This window comes from Bos mutus, chromosome 29 (genome assembly GCF_027580195.1).
Source record: "Bos mutus isolate GX-2022 chromosome 29, NWIPB_WYAK_1.1, whole genome shotgun sequence".
Taxonomy (NCBI): Eukaryota; Metazoa; Chordata; class Mammalia; order Artiodactyla; family Bovidae; genus Bos; species Bos mutus.
This window is the reverse complement of record NC_091645.1, coordinates 3138355-3152104: the sequence shown is the minus strand read 5'-3', so window position 1 is coordinate 3152104 and position 13750 is coordinate 3138355.

Here is a 13750-nt window from a genome sequence, read left to right as displayed (position 1 = left end):
GAGGCTTTTGAGTTCCTCTTCACTTTCTGCCATAAGGGTGGTGTCATCTGCATATCTGAAGTTATTGATATTTCTCCCAGCAATCTTGACTCCAGCTTGTGCTTCTTCCAGTCCAGCGTTTCTCATGATGTACTCTGCATAGAAGTTAAATAAGCAGGGTGACAATATACAGCCTTGACGTACTCCTTTTCCTATTTGGAACCAGTCTGTTGTTCCATGTCCAATTAAAGAGGCAACTTGATGTTTAAGAACACAAATTTGCAATAAGTAGATAAAAAATTCCTGGACATCTAATGAATGACATAGTGATTACAGGCAATAAACTCTGTAATAGGCTTCCAAGTAGCCAAGAAACTAGATCTTAATTGTTCTCAACACAAAAAAGAAATAATAATTATGTGCTGTGACAAAGGTGTTAGCTAATACTAAGATGGTGATTATATTGCAATAAACCATATCAGCACATTGTATCAAATGTATCAAATCAACACATTTTACACCTTAAGCTTACACTATATGTCAGTTTTAGCTCAATAAAAAATAAATAAAATAAAAGCACACACACAAAAGACAAATTTCACAATAAATATCATGCTCGATAATGAGACTTTTTCATTCCAACTAACCTGTTTATTTCACACTTCCCCAATTATAAAATATTTAACAAAAAGCTTTCTAGAAAAACAGTGTCAAAAAATTCACTGAAAGCAAAGCGTGATTTAAAATAAAAAAATTTCTATAAAGAGAAGATATATTTTCAGCTCTCCTATTATAAGAAAATGTCCTGGAAGTTACTTGAAAGGAAATCACTGGGTTTGGTCCTTGAAATCTCTACCTAAGACCTAAAGAAACATTCAAGAAAAAAACTGTAGCAGCAATTTTTTCTGGGGTTGGGGGCGCGGTCTCAAGTACAAAGTATGCCATATAATGTAAATACTGTGAATAAAACTTCATTTTGTGTGGCAGTATTCTATTTTTCAAAAATAAGGAATGTATCGTATATGGAATCAAAAAAAATGTATATTTATTCAAATTTAGAGTTGGAACTATCTTTATTTTTCACCTACAAGAACCTATAGTTAGAATTGAACTGTGGTATTACGTGTGTGTGTGTGTGTGTGTGTGTGTGTGTGTGTGTTCAGTTGCATATGACTCTTTGTGACTTTTCCAGGCAAGAATACTGGAGTGAGTTGCCATTTCCTCCTCCAGGGTATCTTCCTTACCCAGGGATAGAACCTGCATCTCCTGCATTAACTGGCAGATTCTTTACCACTGTGCCACCTGGGAAGCCCTATGGTTATTAAACACATTCAATTAACTGTGTGCTAGACACAGTTCTCCCTGGAGGAGGGCATGGTAACCTACTCCAGTATTCTTGCCTGGAGAATCCCCATGGACAGAGGAGCCTGGCGGGCTACAACCCGTGGAGTTGCAAAAAGTCAGACAGGACTGAGTGACTAAGCACAGCACAGCACAGCTAGAGTTCTAGGGATTGGATATAGAGCAGTGAGCAAGATAGATAAAGATCCTGCTCTTACAGAATTACATCCTGTGGAAAAAGAGTGGTTGAGAAAAGTTTAGACGGTGAAGAACTATGAAGAAACAGCCGACATGATAGAGTGACTGGGAACATTTTTAATTTGGATGCTAAGGGAAGTCTTCTCCAAGGGTGCAGTGTTTGACTGGGAATCTGAATGAAGAGGAATAAGCCAAGTAGAGGTGTAGCAGACGATCATTCCAGAGAAGAACAATGAGTGTGAAGTACTAAATGCAGAAACCAGTTTAGCATTTGGGAACTAGAAAGACCTATTCCTAGACTCTGCGGAAGCTGAAAGCAGTAGGTGAAGATGTCAGGGAAGTGGGCAGGCGGGTGCCTCCATGGGTGTGTTGGGACATTTTCACAACCTGCTCACTGATCTGTGCTTGTGCTCATTCTCAGTTGCCCAGTTGTATCTGAATCTTTGCAACCCCATGGACTGTACCCTGCCAGGCTTCTCTGTACATGGGATTTTTGAAGCAAGAATACTGGAGCAGGTTGCCATTTCCTCCTCCAGGGGATCTTCCTGACCCAGGGATCCAACCAACATCTCCTGCCTTGGCAGGTGGATTATTTATCACTGAGCCACCTGGGAAGACCTCACTGATCTGCAGTGCTTACCAAGTTTCAAGTTTCAAGATGTGAATACTCCCTCCATAAATAATTTTACACTCTCAAAAGTTTCAAGGCTAGCTCACAGAATTCCTGCAGATTTAACAATCCACTGTGAGTCATCCAGTAAGTAAGGACACTGGATTGCATCTGTTGGGAGGAAAGCCAAGCAGGATTTTTCTCAGGTTTCACCACACTGGTTTCCATTGAAGGGAGACTATCCATCCTATTTTATAGGCAGATAAAATATACAGCAACAACTCCATATTTCCTCTGTTCCCATCAGAGGCAGCAGGAGTGACTTACCTGATTAGTGGATTTCTGAAAACAAAGTGGACATGTCAGGTAGTGTCTCTTGCAGACATTCTCTTGTTCAGACCAATGTGAACATAAGGAGACCACACGCTAACCTGATCACATGTGCAAGAGAATAGTTGAAGATGGCTTTCCCTGGGTAGAGGGGAGGCTGCAAAAGTTCAGGGAAGAGAAGTCACAGGTCCGCTGTGGTCTCACAACTAGGACGTGTTCTCCAATTATCATTACCGCTAAGGGTGACAGGTCTCTCTGACCCTTACGTGGTCTTCTCAGTTCTAAACCCAGTGGGGAGATTAATGGCTGCCATTTTTTTTTACCCTTACAGCTCAACATTATCATAAGAGCAACATGGAGTGAGGCATGAGAATGATCTGATCAAATCTGTGTTTTATATGAACAGAATGCAGTGTCGGAGAAGGACAGGGAGAAGTTGGTGAGAAACATCCTTTCTAAAGAGCTGTAATTTAACAGGCTCATGGGAGGAAACCAGCAAGAAAAAGGTCAAGGAATAGTATTTCTGGCAGAGAGCAAAGATGCTCTGGTAGGAAAGGGCTTGGTAAATTCTAGAAACTGACAGAAGCCAGTATGATTGGAACAAAATGAGTAAGAGAATGATGGGCACCTGATGGGGTGAGAGCAAGGGAGGGCCAGACTGTGTAAGGCCCTCTCAAGGCTGCTAGCACATTTGGCATCTCTGCACAAATTTGAAAAACGTGCTTCCCCAGAGCAGATTCATTAGAAAAAAGTGTTCTCCTTGGGAAGGAAAATTAGAAAAAGGTGCTCCATCCTTTCTGTTGATATAACCCTAAGCTGTGGAACAGAACTTTGGTAGCAGCAAGCTGGAGGAAGAAAGACAGGCAGCACAACCAACCACATGAAAACAAGTGGGATTGTATTTTAAGTGACGGAGAGAGTGGCTAAAGAGTGAGCAAGTGATGAAAACAGCAGAGGATACAGTTTAGGACACCATGGTGCTTGAGTTTCACTGTTGACTCCTTTGCTTGGGCTAGATGATAAACTTCGGTGTTTCTTCCCTATCTATCCATAACTGCATGCTAAGTTGCTTCAATCACGTCCAACTTTCTGTGGCCCTATGGCCTATAGACTGCCTTGCTCCTTTGTACATGGGATTCTCCAGGCAAGAATATTGGAATGGGTTGATGCCCTCTTCCAGGGGATCTTCCCAACCTAGAGACCAAACCCACTTCTCCCGCGTCTTCTGCATCTACTGTGTCTCCAACATTAGCGTGTAGGTTCTTTACCACATGTGTGACCTGGGAAGCCCTCCCTATCTCTAAGATAGGCATATAATTATGGGGTTAGTTCTTGGAGGGATTGCTATTACTAAATATGAGCAATACATGTGAAGCACTTAGAACTGTGCCTGAAGTAAAGCAGGTATTTCATAAATGTTTGCTAAGATTATTATCTAAATTATAGGTTTGAAATATTATCTGGCTGATGTGCTGAGAATAAACTTTAGAGGACAAAAAATAGACATGGAAAACCAATGAGAAATCCCTTTTATTATTGCAAGTGAAAAATGATGGTCTTTGGACCAGAGTAACTTTAATGGATATGTAATTATGTGATAAGTGATACTTAAATATAGTAACAGATCATTCATATAAATATGGGCTTCCCTCATAGCTCAGTTGGTAAAGAATCCACCTGCAATGCAGGAGACCCTGGTTTGATTCCTGGGTCATGAAGATCCCCTGGAGAAGGGATAGGCTATCCACTCCAATACTCCTGGGCTTCCCTTGTGGCTCAGCTGGTAAAGAATCCGCCAGCAATGGGAGAGACCTGGGTTTTATCCCTGGGTTGGGAAGATCCCCTGGAGAAGGGAAAGGCTACCCACTCCAGTATTCTGGCCTGGAGAATTCCAAGGGCTGTATAGTCCATGGGGTTGCAAAGAGTCAAACACCACTGAGTGACTTATACTTTCACTTCACTTCAAAAACATAAGAAACCTTTTAAAACACTGACATAATACCTTCATCACACTTTGAAATACTGATAACTCCTTACTGTTGTCAAATATCAAGCTAGTGTTTCAAAATTCTATATTGTCTAATTTTTTATTTAGTTCAACTAATGATGTCTATCTTTCCTCTGTACTTGGTGAAGAAAAAAGGATACTCCTTTAGAATATCCTTCTATCTGGATTTTGCTATTGCATCCCATAATGCTATTTAGCATGTTTCTCTGTCCCATGTTTCCCTGTATATCAGTACTTTAATGTATATATTTTATCTACATTTTCTTATTAGTATTTAATCTACATTTAACCTGCATATTCTCATTAGTTCTGCCTCCAATCTCTCTACAGAGGAGGCTTATATTTCGGTCAGAAGATGCATGCCAGACACACACAAAAGACCTTTATGATTTTACATGATAGTATCTGTTTTATTCACTCTCTAGCAGATTCTTCCAGGAAATATTTTGGTAATATTATTTCTTGAGATATTAATATCAAAATAATCATGGAATTCCATGGCAGCTCAGCAGTAAAGAATCCACCTGCAATGCAAGAGATGCTGGTTAGATCCCTGGGTGGAGAAGACTGCCTGAAGAAAGAAATAGCAACCCACCTCAGTATTCTTGTCTGGAGAATTCCATGCACAAAGAAGCCTTGCAGGCAACAGTTCAGGGGTTGCAAAAGAGTTGGACATGACTTACCAACTAAACAATGCTCTATGTACTCTCTAGTAGAATTTCTAAGGAAATCTTCAATACACTTCATTCACTCAGTCATGTCTGACTCTTTGTGACCCCATGGACTGCAGCACGCCAGGCCTCCCTGTCCATCACCAACTCCAAGAGCTTGTTCAAACTTAGGTCCATCACTTCGGCGATGCCATCCATCTCATCTTCCATCATCCCCTTCTTCTCCCTCCTTCAATCTTTCCCAGCATCAGAATATTTTCTAATGAGTCAACCCTTCACATCAGGTGACCAAAGTATTGGAGCTTCAGAATCAGTCCTTCCAATGAATATTCAGGATCTTGCCATAATATTACTTTCTGAGATATTAAAATAATCATGATAAATTTTCTGATGCCTTTAAATTTAAATCTGCCTGCAATGCAGGAGACCTCGGTTGATCCCTGGGTTGGGAAGATACCCTGGAGAAGGAAAAGGCTACTCACTCCAGTATTCCGGCCTGGAGAATTCCATGGACTATATAGTTGCAAAGAATCGGACACGACTGAGCAACTTTCACTTTCACTTAAATGTAAAGGCTAGTTTAAACAGATATAAAATTCTAAGCTCATATTTTCTTTCTTTGATTCCATTTGTCTTTTGGCATAAACTACTGATGTTAAAAAGTCTGATGACAATTCAGTTTCTTTCCTTTTTAAGATACTTTGTTTTTACCCTGGATGCAAAGGAATTTCTTTTTATTTTCCATTATATTTTAAGTCACAGTTTTACTAGCCTACATCTTGGTATTACCTACTCCAGTTGGATTTTTCCCAGGTGTGTGGCTCATCATTTTAATACGTACTTTCATATATTTATTTCTAGAAAGTATTCTTGATGGTAATACCCGGCTTTTGTTCTGTTACCTGGCTCCCCTTCCTTCACTGTTCTGTTACCATGCATTGAATGGTCTTCTTTGTTTATCTTCTCTGTCACTTTTCTTGATACTTTATGTCTTTCTTACTTTCTTTAGGATTTTAAGATATTTTTATTCTTCCTATTTTTAGTTCTTTTCAAAACTTTTAAGAAGTGTTTATTTGCTCTTCTGTTAGTTTAGACTTTCTCTTACAAGTGTCTATTTCTCTTATTCCTAACTCTTTCCTAAGTTCCAAAATTCTCCCTCCGGTCGTCTCATCTCTGAGTGATTCTCTTTATTATTTTATGTGCTTGTTGATAGTTTCTACTACTTGTTCATCAGTTTGCTTGAGAATTTTAGGTCACAGTGTGTGATAGTGTTCACCTGCTTTTGTGGATGTGTTTGCTGAAATGCCTTCTTTGTCTGTGAAGAGTTACTCTGCTTCCCTCACTCTTGTTCCCATGGTCATACATTCTCTTTGAATAAAAACCTCAGATGTGGGAATTTAATGGCATGGTATTCTGGTTCTGATGGTGCTGTGAGGTGGTTTTTCTGGTGCTCTTCACAGGAGCCTGTGAACCCCACTGTATTTTTTTTTCACAGTTTTCTAGAACCTACAATCTTCTTTCAGTGCTCAAATTGTAGCCTTGCCCTTTTTAAAATCTCTGTCTGCTTCTCCTCCCCTTTTTATCTGCTCCTTCCCTCTTCTATCTGGTTCTTCTTTTTTCCTCCTCCCTCTTATCCTTGTTCTATCCAATTTAGGTTCTACTTCTAGCAATTTCTCTGTTCTCCATTTTGTCCTGGGAAATTGCTTTGGCTTGTTCCTGGATCTAGACTGCTCTAGTGCTACCCAACTCTTGCTCTTACAAGTGAGTTTGAGCTACCAAGTTTCTCCCCCCAGGTCTGACTCCTATTTGCAGATTGGCCAGACATGTTCCCTTGAGAATCTATGGGAAACCTGGGTGTTCTGCGCCTTTGTTGGTTAAAATCCCTTTACCTTTCATCTGTCGCTACACACACAGCCATTGATAACCTGTTAGTTTTCATTGCTGTGAGTGGTTCCCTAGGCCTCCATTTTTTAAAATTTGATATGTGTGGGGGTTGCATACCTTATGTATAGGAAATTTGGGAGAGATTTGATAACCATGTCACAACCCTACAATCTCCCCAGCAATCATTTCCCATCCTTGCAACCATTCAAGATGTAAGAAGGAAAGTTTTATTACCTCCATTGCATATATGGAGAAACTAAAGCTAGGAGATATTTAAAACCTTAAAACAAATTCTTAGAAATAGAAAGAGGCAAAGACAAGATTTGAACCTGGGTATATCTGACTCCCAAACTCATTTCTTTGCACTGCAAAAATATTTTTCCTGTTATCATTAGGAGCAGGGTTTCACTTTCTTTGTCTATAATTCATTGGTATGAAAAGACCAAGAAGGTCAGAAAAGAGACTCACTGAGCACTGGAGTAGGAAGGGCCCTAAGACAAGGCTGTACGTGCTGTGGTTCTTCCCTAAGTCACCTTCACTGAACCAAATTTTCTTGGAGGAAAAGGGACTCTAGACTTAAGTTTTCACTGTCCAGCTGGATAAATAAACATTGAAAAGAGTTTAAGAAGTGTGTTTAACTTGTTCGGTAATTAAGATAGATCTCTATCTGTGATGGTTTGCACATGGTCCTGCACAGAACTAGGGCTGCCGGTGCAATGCATGATCTCTTAGTGTTTCTTTTAGAAATATAATCTCTGATTGTGTAAATTCACTACTTCAAGTCCATTGAGTTTAGGCTGAGTGGGGTCAAGGTTTAAGGAGAGATAGGCAATGTTCTGAACTACTTCTAAGAAAGAAATGAATGGCTGATTGGACCCCAAACTTATCTGAAGACAGGTCACATGAGTCATACATGAGACAATCACACATAATCTGTTCTCTGCTTTATGAATAGGCCAAAGTGAAGTAGATGTTCAGAATATTACTCAGGTACTCAGATTTGGACAATAACAGGTAAACAGTGAGGTCAGGAGATGATTAGAGACGAAGGCATTGCTCCAAGGAACCGATCCTTGAGTCAGGAGGGAATTCACAAAGGCACCAAACAGCAGCCAGTGATTCTATAGGGAAGATGAATTAAACACAGGAAGTCACTGAGTCCCACATCATAAGCATTCATTCATATTATTTTGCTGAATTTCCTTTCAGTGAAGGTGAAAAAAAAAAAGGATCCTGGAACATATTTTGCCCACTTTAATCCATTTACATTCATGTCAGATTAATTATTTATACTTAATTTGCTAGAATTCAATGTTTAATTTTAAAAAATTAATGCCTTAGTAGCATTTTAATAAATAATATCTAATAGCTAGTAAAGATCATTCAAAATACACAGTAACTTAATTTCATAGCACAACTTTTTTTGTGGCCCCATAAAAAGAAACAAAACATTGCCTACAAGGAAACTCAGAACTTGGACTCATTTACGAAACACGTCCTTAGTTCTTCCTGTATTGTTAGTGTTAAAAGTATCTCTGCACCCTCTTAGAATCTGTAACTCAGAATAATTTTATAAAACAAAAATATCTACAGGAAGAACAACCCAATTTCCAAAGGTAAAAACAGTACTCTATTCCCACATATGCAACTTAGTCTCAAGAGAAATTTGGGATAACCATATAGCATGTTTAATGATCAGTTTTATATGTGTGTGTGTGTGTGTGTGTATCACAAACTAGTAAGCATTACAACTCCCACTACTTCATCTAATTATTATCTTCCTATATTTTCCACAGAATCAACTATGAAAAAGGCCAATCTGACACCACCATTTTTAGAAGAGAAGGAAAGGTACACAAAATTAATAAAAGTTCATGATGAAAATTCAACCTTTTTACGATATAAGAAAGAATTATAAAGAGTAGAGATATGCATGTGTTATTTTAACAGTTAATTTTATTAGTACACAAGTTTAGACTGGACAAAACTTAGAATTCTAAATGAATAGCCTGCTTGGTTTATATACAGTCAAACATGCCTGATCCAATATAGTCCTCACCCACCTTTTTAGCCCTCTATACTATCTCTTCCCAGCACCACTGAGTTTCACTTACATGAGTCTTTCTCCATGGTCCTCTTAAAAGTCATGCCTCCTGATCCCTTTTTGTTTCCTTGCTTTTTCTTCTCTTTACTACATTCTTTCCCCACACTGCTTTTTGTACAAGTTTTTACTTTCCCTAATAACTCAATCCAGATACAACACTTAATAAATCAAAATTAACCCCCTCTCTGGGCTTCCCAGGTGGTGCTAGTGGTAAAGAACCCACCTGCCAATGCAGAAGATATAAGAGACACAGGTTCGATCCCTGGGTCAGGAAGATCCCCTGGAGGAGGTCATGGAAACCTACTCCAATATCCTTGCCTGAAGAATCCCATGGACAGAGGAGCCTGGCTGACTACAGTCCAAGGGTTTGCAAAGAGTTAGACACTACTGAAGTGACTTAGCATGTACCATCCCTTCTGTGCTTCCACTCCCCCCATACCTACACAGAAACTTGCAGACACCTGTTTTATAGCAATTTGCTAGTTATACAGTCCTTCTTTACTTATCTCACACTAAAGCATCATCTCCCTTGCAGGACATTTGGTCTTGTCCAAATTGTCCTTCGAGAAATTTGGTGCATAGTAAAAGAACCATATGTGGTCCTATCCGAAATGTCTATTGAGACATTTGATACATGCCAAAATGTCCTCAATATTTTTCCCTACCCAAAACATCCACTGAGTCATTTTGTCCAGTTCAGTTCAGTTCAGTCACTCAGTCGTGTCCGACTCTTTGCGACCCCATGAATCGCAGCACGCCAGGCCTCCCTGTCCATCACCAACTCCCAGAGTTCACTCAGACTCATGTCCATCGAGTCAGTGATGCCATCCAGCCATCTCATCCTCTGTCGTCCCCTTCTCCTCCTGCCCCCAATCCCTCCCAGCATCAGAGTCTTTTCCAATGAGTCAACTCTTCGCATGAGGTGGCCAAAGTACTGGAGTTTCAGCTTTAGCATCATTCCTTCCAAAGAAATCCCAGGACTGATCTCCTTTAGAATGGACTGGTTGGATCTCCTTGCAGTCCAAGGGACTCTCAAGAGTCTTCTCCAACACCACAGTTCAAAAGCATCAATTCTTCGGCACTCAGCCTTCTTCACAGTCCAACTCTCACATCCATACATGACCACAGGAAAAACCATAGCCTTGGCTAGACGGACTTTTGTTGGCAAAGTAATGTCTCTGCTTTTGAATATGCTATCTAGGTTGGTCATAACTTTCCTTCCAAGGAGTAAGCGTCTCTAATTTTATGGCTGCAACCACCATCTCCAGTGATTCTGGAACCCAAAAAAATAAATTCTGACACAGTTTCCACTGTTTCCCCATCTATTTCCCATGAAGTGATGGGACCGGATTCCATGATCTTCGTTTTCTGAATGTTGAGCTTTAAGCCAAAATTTTCAGTCTTCTCTTTCACTTTCATTAAGAGGCTTTTAAGTTCCTCTTCACTTTCTGCCATAAGGGTGGTGTCATCTGCATATCTGAGGTTATTGATATTTCTCCTGGCAGTCTTGATTCCAGCTTGTGCTTCTTCCAGTCCAGCGTTTCTCATGATGTACTCTGCATATAAGTTAAATAAGCAGGGTAACAATATACAGCCTTGATGTACTCCTTTTCCTATTTGGAACCAATCTATTGTTCCATGTCCAGTTCTAACTATTGCTTCCTGACCTGCATACAGGTTTCTCAAGAGGCAGGTCAGGTGGTCTGGTATTCCCATCTCATGATTCATCAAGTAATACAAACATTTGACTTTATTAAAATATTATTTACATTATTCTTATTGTCATTCATGATGAATTTGGATTTCACATTTATCTTTGTTCTGCCTTGTCATAAAGTTCAGCAGGGTTACTCTTAAGTCAATGAGCAGTTGCTTTCAAGCATATATTGACTTGATTATTGGCTTTTTTATTAGCTATATCTGCTAACAACTTTTGTTACACAAATTTCATTTTGTTGATATCATCATGAAGTTGCTTGTCATATCTGACTGTGATCACCAAGAATCTGGGTCATAACTTGTTCATGGCTTTGTTATTCATCTTTTCACACTTCAATAAATCTCCACTTTGAAGGATAATGCACAGCATCAGCTTCTGAAATTTGCCATGCCAGCCTTCCACTACACTGTTTGTCCTGTGATTGTCTTTCCAGGCTGATGTATAAAAATCCCAAGTTTTCTAGGGAAATCAAGTTTCCCATGGTCTTATTTTGCCTCTGCCCAGCCTTCCATGGATATATATGCTCTCAACAGAATCCATTAGGTCATTCATACTTCTTTCTGCATTCTCCAAAAAGTATTCAAAGGTTTCATATACCTCAAAGGAATAAATGGAAGTTCGAACAATCTGGATGCACACTTATGTGTGTTACTTTACATTTTCATATATTGGATTAGCCAGAAAGTTTATTTCATAAGATGTTATAGAAAAACTTGAATGAACTTTTTGGCCAACCCAATACTTTCATGTTAGATCCAAAGAAGATATATTTGTTTGTTTGTTTTTGCCACAGTGATTGAGAAAAGTGCAACAATCACCCTTTTATTTATACATTTGATATGAGTATTTGAATCATATCTATATTAGCAATCTCAAAATCCATCATGCCCAATGAAGTGTTAGTGTCAAGATTTCTTTTCCATGAAAATGCAAGTATTTTTTATATGTATATTTGTAAAGGTCTTCTCACACTTTCACTGTTAGTGCATCAATCGATGGTATCATACAACTCAATATTATATCACAAGGTAAATGAATTTAGTGAACGATCTTGGTAATGTCTTGAAGATGTCATCAGTTAACAATGTGGTTCTGATTCTTAAATATCTAATCTTGTCATAAGTTTTATAAATAAGATCTGTTCTGTTATCTTGAGCACTGGAATTGAACACAAAAGAAAAAGGTTCTCCCCATCTGATCACTTTATGCTCCACTGGAATTTCATATCTGTACAAGGAAATTGGGTTTGGCAGTTAATCTCTGTTTTGAATTCTGTTTACTTGTCTCCTTAGTGGGTTTCTGGTAACATCAATAACACCTCTTTAACACAAATATCATGAGAATTCTTTGAGGTACCTGTGATGATGCTGCTTTTGGTTCTTCTTCTGCTAGATGTTTTACCCTGTTTATGGTTTTCCTTACTTCCCCTTCAACACTCAGGTCCTGCTGATATTATCTTGTCCCATTTTTAATGACTGTAATGTCTTCCAGCATTATCTTGACTGGTTGTATATGAGGCACTGAAGATTCTCCTCTCTTCACAGATCCCTGTTAAAGGAATGTAAAACTATATCAAGGAGGCATTTACTTTTATTTTGGTGGGGATACTTTTTCTGCCATACTCCACTGAGAATTTTCAAACAAAAATCTCATATAGCTAACTATGAAAGAATTTTTTTCTTCTTCTTTTTAAGTCATTTAACTGGTTTACTGGTAAAGAAACCTTACTAACATTTTATGGATTCAACACCTCAGCCAGTAGGCAGGTACCAGCTGAGGGCATGCTGTTCCGTGCTGATTGGCAGGTTAACATGGAAGTCACACCCACTAAAACCCTTTCAAATAACAACAGACATCTCCTTCAGTCTATTGGATCATGCCTCTATAGGATGTCAGTTCAAGGGAAATACCATTCATTAACCCTGGGCAATAGTTTTGGGGGTTAATTAGGTGCCCAGAATCCCCCTTACGGACGCTTACTATTATACCTGATCACTATGTGGTGGAGAGCCACACCCATTTTCATTCCTCCCTAACAAGCAAGATGCTCTGTAAAATGTTTGCTCAGTGCATTCCAGGTTGTTTGACACAGTGGCTTGATCAAGTTCCTCCTATCAAACTCCTTTCTTATTCAACAATCCAGCCACATTCAGGCAAATGCTCAGTGACATATTAAGGCAACTTGCATAGAGAAATTCCATCTTCAGATTATCCTCTGTACATTTCTCTAACTGTAGGACTCTCTTCCTCCATTGTTGTTCAGTTGATCAGTCGTGTCTGACTTTTTGCGACCTGATAAACTGCAGCACGCCAGGCTTCCCTGCCCTTCACCATCTCCCAGAGTTTGCTCAAACTCATGCCCATTGAGTCGGTGATGCCATCCAATCATCTCATCCTCTGTCGTCCCCTTCTCCTCCTGCCCTCAATCTTTCCCAGCATCAGGGTCTTTTCCAATGAGTCGGCTCTTCACATCAGGTGACCAAAGTATTGGAGCTTCAGCTTCAGCATCAGCTCTTCCAATGAATATTCAGGGATGATTTTATTTAGGATTGACTGGCTGGATCTGTCTTTAACTGTAGGACTCTCTTCCTCCATATACATGGTTAATATAAATCCTACTCTCTTGCAGCATCCGAACCCCAATCCATCTCCTTTAACCCTCGGTGCAATTAACAGCTAGACTAAGAATGGTTATTATTGACCATACAGCCACAATACAATTATTGAACAAATAAAACATGATAGTACTTTATGTATTGATCCTGTAAACCAAAGGTATAAGTAAACTTTATGGGCTATTTGAACCCAAGGATGTTTTCTAAGTGTGGACATTTGTGACAGGACCTTTTGGCATGGACCAAGTGTCTTCCCTGGGAGTTCAGTTGGTAAAGAATCCACCTGCAAT